The 6,908-nt window shown below is 40.5% G+C and overlaps 1 non-coding gene across 1 annotated transcript; it reads left to right on the top strand.

Moving 5' to 3' along the window:
• The first annotated feature begins 1,648 nt into the window (after positions 1 to 1,648).
• TRNAY-GUA lies at positions 1,649 to 1,720 on the top strand. The gene has a single exon. It is a non-coding gene; the product is annotated as a tRNA-Tyr (tRNA).
• The last annotated feature ends 5,188 nt before the right edge of the window (positions 1,721 to 6,908 follow it).

The following is a 6,908-nucleotide window of genomic DNA, read 5'->3' on the forward strand; positions in this document are numbered from 1 at the left end:
TCTCTAGCTGCTTTCAGGATTCTCCCTCTATCTATGTCTGTCAACAGTTTGATTATAATGTGTTTGGTGTGGGAGTTTACTTTATGTGCAATACATTAAGCTTTTTAGATTTGTAGATTTTAAGTATTTTGTCATATCTGCATTGTTTTCAGGCATTATTTCTTCAAATAATCTGCCATTTTCTCTCTTCTTCTAAGACTCCCATAATTTTTCAGAATTTGGTTTATTTTTAGAATTTCTATTTTATTGATATTCTTATTTTGTTCATAAGTTATTTTCCTGATTTCCTTTATTTTTTGTCCACATTTTCCTTTAGCTTTTTGAGCATATTTAATACCTTTATTATGAAGTCTTTGTCTAACAAGTCCAATGTCTGGACTTTTATGAGGGTGGTTTCTGTTAGTTCATTTGCTCTTTGTAAAGGATTATATATTTCTCTTTTTTTTTTGTATGATTTTTTGTTACTGAAAATTAAGCGTTTGACAACTATAATGTGGTAACTGGAAATCAGATTTTCCCTCTTCCTGAAGGTTTGCTGTTTTTTTTTTTTTTTAAATTATTATTGCAGTAGGCTGTGATAGTCCACTTGCTTTGAGATTTTTCCACACTGTTTTGCAAAGACTATTCCTGATTGTGTGTGCTCATGAAAGTGTTTATTCCTTTAGCTCATGTTCAGCTAATGTTTTGACGGAGTTCCTTGAATGCCAGGAGCTAAACAAACAAAACAATAACAAAAACTCACAAAACAGAAAAGCAGAAAAATACAAGATCTAACTACTTCTCTCAGCCTGCAGCTTGGCTCTAAGATGCTCCTGCAATACTTAGGTAGGCTTGCTCTGATCCTAGGAATCAGTCCAAAGTGAAAACTTAGGGACTCTTAAGTCTTTTCCGGGTATGCATCTTGTTTGGGCTTTCTAAATTCCACATCTTATAGACAGCTGTTTTTGAATGTTCTAATTTCCCAGAGAGTCTCATCCTAGTACCCTCCCATTCTTAGTCTGTTGGTTTTTTACACCTGTAATATTTTGTCCCAGGCATCTGAGTCTATAGTTCACCTTGCATCTTTTACAAGCAGTACCCACTGCTTTTTCCATCTAAGTTCCAAGTTAGGCAAATTGAAGATGAAAGTCTTGTGTTGGTAGTACAAGGATTCCCCAGAGAGGTCAGATCAGATGTACATGATGGTTTTCAAATAAGGTCTGCTTTGCTCCCTTGTTAAAAGAGAAGAACTGGCAACAGGGCTGCTGCTGCGCCGGGATAGAAAGGTGAAAAAAAGTGTAAGTTGCTCAGTCGTGTCTGACTCTGTGACCCCATGGACTGTAGCCCACCAGGTTCCTCAGTCCATGGGATTTTCCAGGCAAGAATACTGGAGTGGGTTGCCATGCCCTTCTCCGGGGGATCTTCCAGACTCAGGGTTGAACGTGGGTCTCCTGCATTGCAGGCGGACTTTTTCTCTGATCTGAGCCATCAGGGAAGCCCTAGGAAGGTGAAAGCATGAATAAAAATGTCCCAAACTTTCCTATCATTTTGAAGATGGCTTTTCTTGATTGGATGTTTGCTTGGTTGCTATAAGCATTTGACTGTTTTCCGGAGCAACAACAAAGTTGGTCCTGACATTTTCTTGTCTCTCTCTTTCTCTCTCGGGGCTTCCCTGGTGGCTCAGATGGTAAAGCGTCTGCCTGTAATGCAGAAGACCCAGGTTCAATCCCTGGGTCGGGAAGATCCCCTGGAGAAGGAAATGGCAACCCTCTCCAGTACTCTTGCCTGGAAAAGTCCATGGACTGAGGAGCCTGGTAGGCTACAGTCCATGGGGTTGCAAAGAGTCGGACACGACTTAGCAACTTGACTTTTCTTTCTCTCTCTTTGGATCTTTTTGTGGGAGAATGAGAGCTTGGAGTTTCCTAGTTGATCGTTTTTCTTACCACTCATCTATTTAGCCACAGTCTTTTTATAGCCTGATCTTGCAAGTGATACACCATCACTTCTGTCATGTGCTGTTCGTACAGACTCACCCTGGAACAATGTGGGGCGAACTACACAAGAATGTGAATCCTAGAGGTGGGGATCACTGGACATCATCTTGGAGGTTGCTTACCACAGGCTAGGACCAGAACTTTCCTCCAAAGTGATTTGGGTTGAGGCCGCAGCATTTTAGACATTCAAACTAGAACTTTGGTTTGGAAAGCTTTAAGAGAAGGTGTTTAACTTAGATAAAAATGATTACTGTTTGCCTGGCCTGACACTGATACTCTGCTAGATATTGGACTTCCTAGAATGAGTCAGGCATAGCTTTGGCCTTTGAGGAACTCCCAGACAGCTGCATAGCAGAATGACTCAGTCCTATACAGAGGGCTAGGGAAACATGAGGAGTAAACTTCACTCAACCTGGGGTGAGGAACGTTCCAATTCCAAATGATACCTGGACAGAACTTAGAAGTGAGCTGGAGAGAGAGCTGTGGCTGTGTTGGAAAGCTTTCTAGGGAGAAGGAACTATGTGAGGATAGGTTGGAGGCTAGTAATGAATGCCATATTATGAAAGTGAAAGAAATTGTTAGTTGCTCAGTCGTGTCCAACTCTGTGACCCCATGGACTGTAGCCCACCAGGCTCCTCTCTCCATGGAATTCTCCAGGCAAGAATACTGGAGTGGGTTGCCATTCCCTTCTCCAGGAGATCTTCCTGATCCAGGGATTGAACATAGGTCTCCTGCATTGCAGGCAGATTCTTTACTGTCTGAGCCACCAGGAAAGCAAAAAATTCAGTAATGAATGCAATATTATACTTTCTGAGAAACAACTCACACAGTTAAATTAGAAACCAGATGGTAAAATATGGATAATTTAAGTTTTGTTGAAAACATGCACAAGGTATTATGGGAACTGTTCAGAACTTCATCAGAAGAGGTAGGATAGTCATGTCACAGGAGGTTCTTATGCTAATTTTGGGTGACTGAAAATTAGCTGGGTGGAGAGGTCACTTCTTGCAGGACGAAGGGCAGGTATAAAGCATAAGGGATGAGACTGTGATGTTTCCCTACGAGGAACTACCAAGGGGTTTATTATGACTGGTGTGGACGTTACGTGGGGTAGGGGGCTATACAGTGGAGGGAAGAGGTATTGAGGGGGTTGTGTCATAAAAGGCCTGTATCCTGTATCCTCAAGGGCTTGAATTATATTCCAAAGAGGACTGCCAGTGAGGTAGTAACATGATCATCACATAGTGTACAGGGACATGAGTATTCTTTATAGACCCTTAAAATAATGAGTATTTTTAAAATGTGAAAATCTTTAATTAATTTATTTATTGGCTGTGCCACATGGCTTGTGGGATCTTAGTTCCTAGACCAAGGATCAAACCCTTGCCCTCTGCAGTGGAAGCATGGAGTCCTAACCACTGGACCACCAGAGAACTCCCCCCAAATATTTTAAATTTAAAAATTAAACATTTTTTTCTCATTATAAAATCAACTCATGTTCATTACGGAAAGTTGGAAAATGCTGAGGCACAAAAGAGAAAAACCCATCAATATCACTGCTCCAAGGAACTGCTTGTTAACATTTCAGTGTAATTTTCCAAATATATTTATATATATTTAAAGATCAGTCTCCAACTGCACAGATATTTTGAAATTAAGTTAGCAGTTTGCACTTTGAAATTAAAGTGTGATAAGATATCATCTACTTCTTAGTTGAACACCTAATTGAAATGTAAATTGAAAAAGTTAATTGAACACTTTGATAATAATTTTTTAAAACTTTTTTATTTTGTGTTGGGGTGTAGCCAGTTAACAATGTTGTGACAGTTTCAGGTGAACACTAAGGGAGTCAGCCATACACATACCTGTGTCCTCTCTCCCCCAAACTCCCCTCCCATCTAGGCTGCCACATAATACTTTTTTTTAGATAGACTGTTAGAAGCTGATCAAAGAATATACATATTTTATTCTATTTGCTATATATTGCTGCATTACTTTTGAAAAGAGATTTGTCAGTTGTGTTATTGGCATTTTTTGATGTTCATTCTTTGAATTGGTAATTTTTTTTTTTTTTGAATTGGTTATTTTTATTGAATCATTTTCCGTAGCATTAATGAGAGACTGTGCGAGCCCTCTAGTGGCCAAGCTAATTCCTGCAAAAATATTGTCAGTGGATTAAAAAGGAATTGAATTTAGTTTTCAAATCTTAATGGTAGAAAGAGGAGAGTGGCTAGAAATAGCTGATAAAAAAGGGATTATCCTGTAGTCAGGGAAGAGATGCCATTGGCTTTCCTTTCAAATTCTTGCTCATCTGCTGTTAGACTATGACATGTTTTGAATTTCACAGCTTTGTAAGATGAAGGTTAAGACTGTGTTAATTTCAAACAGGTTTACAATCAACTGATTAACTATTTTTGGTGTAAAAGCTAATACATATTGAGTACTTACTATGTATTAGGCAATACTGCAAGCATTTTACATGTAGCAATGCATTCTCCATGGCTATTATGAAATAATTACTATTCTTAATACCATTTTACTGACAGGAAATAGAATTTGAGTTTCTAAACACAGTTACTTATCACAAAGGTTAAATAAGTTGCCCAAGCCTGTATACCTAGTAAGTAACAGAGCCAAGATTCCAACCAGTGCCCTTAATTTCCCTGGTCGAATGCCTCCCTGGGAACTTGGTGTCCAAGAATGTTCTCATCCAGGATCGTTTCATAAAATAGAATCTTTATTTATGTAAGAAACAAACAGTAAAAACTATTGGTGTGATTGAGACATAAGCTTCTCTTCTAGCCATTTAAAAAAATGGAAATGGTATAGTATTGATGCTTCCTCAGTAGCTCAGCAGGTACAGAATCTGCCTGGCATGCAGGAGCTGCGGGAGAAGATTTGGTCCCTGGTCTGGAAGATGCCCTGGAGGAGGAAATGGCATCCCACTCCTGTATCCTTGCTGGGAAAATCCCATAGATAGAGGAGCCTGGTGGACTACAGTCCATGGGGTCGCAGATGGCGGCACAGACCACAATAGGCCTTCACTCTGCCTCTTGCCCTCTTCCTGCTGCTGCTGCTGCTGCTAAGTCACTTCAGTTGTGTCCGACTCTGTGCGACCCCATAGATGGCAGCCCACCAGGCTCCCCCATCCCTGGGATTCTCCAGGCAAGAATACTGGAGTGGGTTGCCATTTCCTTCTCCAATGCATGAAAGTGAAAAATGAAAGTGAAGTCACTCAGTCGTGTCCGATTCTTAGCGACCCCATGGACTGCAGCCTACCAGGCTCCTCCGTCCATGGGATTTTCCAGGCAAGAATACTGGAGTGGGGTGCCATTGCCTTCTGCCCTCTTCCTAGACCAGCTATAATCCCCACTTGATTTCTTCTGTGCTGTGTTTTCAGAGCCCCATCTGCTAGAGACTGTGTATTGTGTCCTACCATTCATACGGGGAAACCTAATCTTCAGTGTGATGATGTTTGGAACTGGTGTCTTTGGGAGGTGATTAAGTCGTGAGGATGGAGCCCTCATTAATGGGATTGGTGCCTTTATAAAAGAGATCCCAGAGAGCTCCTTTTTGTTCCTTCCACCATGAGAGGACACAGTGAGAAGACTGCTGTCTATGAACCAGGAGGAGGACTCTAAGCAGCTGGTGCCTTCATCTTGGATTTCCCATCTCCAGAACTGTAAGAAAGAAGTTTCTGCTGTCTATGGTATTCTGTCATAGCAGCCTAAACAGAGTAGGACAGCATCCCAGTGAAACCTGGAGGCTTGCAAATTCAATCTCCTTTTTGGAAGGATCCTTCAATTCACCTGGGAAGTAGGGGCTTCCCAGTAGTACCACCAGGAAACTGGTGGTAAAGAATACGCCTGCCAGTTCAGGCGACATGAGACTTGGGTTTGATCCCTGGATTGGGAAAATCCCCTGAAGGAGGGCATGGCAACCCACTCCAGTATTCTTGCCTGGAGAATTCCATGGACAGAGGAGCTTGGCGGGCTATGGTCCGTAGGGTCACAGAGGGTCTGAGACGACTGAAGCTACTTAGCATGCACACATATGCACTTGTTTAGAAGCATCCAACTGATATTTACTGAGCACCTTTATGCGTGCCAGGCACCGTGCCAGACCCAGACTTCAGTGACCAACCAACCAGACAAAACCCCCAAACTCCCAGGGCATTTAATTTTTTTTTTAAGGGGCGGGTCAGAAAAGATTTGTTTTATGTTTTTTTATATTTATTTTTATTGATGTATTTATTTTATTCTTTATTGCTTTATAACATCCTATAAGTTTCATGTGTACACATTATATTTCTAATTCCGTATACCACAACATGCTCCCCGCTGCAAGCCATTCCTTTGAAAGCTTTGCTTTCAATGTGGGCTTTTGATACCTTGCCAGTATGATATGCATTTGTGCCCTAACTGAATTACACTGTTTGATTAACTATTTTTAGGCATAAATGGCAGAGGAACAGTTAACCAGGCTGCTTCCTTTGTTCAGTTTCTAGCCATTATTATACAGTTGACACCTTTTACTCATTATGCCTTCCTTCTGCCCCTTCTCCTCTGATAAACACTACTCTGTTCTCTGTATCTACATGTTTGTTTTTGTTCGGTTTACTCACTTATTTTGCTTGTTCTACATATGAATGAAATAATACAGTATTTGTCTTTCTCTGACATTTCACTTAGCATTAATACCCTCAAGATCCATTCACGTTATCACAAAAGGCAAGATTTCACCTTCTTTAAGGCTGAGTAGTATTTCACTGTAATATACCACATCTTTTCCCATTCATCTGTTCATGGACACTTCGGTTGTTTCTATATCTTCATTATAGTAAATGGCATTTCATTTTTAAAGCTTATGTTTGATACATTAATTTACACTATGGATTTGCACTACAATATTTCTAAAAATGTGTGTGTATGTGGA

The sequence above is a fragment of the Cervus elaphus genome, chromosome 19, assembly GCF_910594005.1.
Source record: "Cervus elaphus chromosome 19, mCerEla1.1, whole genome shotgun sequence".
NCBI classification, from domain to species: Eukaryota; Metazoa; Chordata; class Mammalia; order Artiodactyla; family Cervidae; genus Cervus; species Cervus elaphus.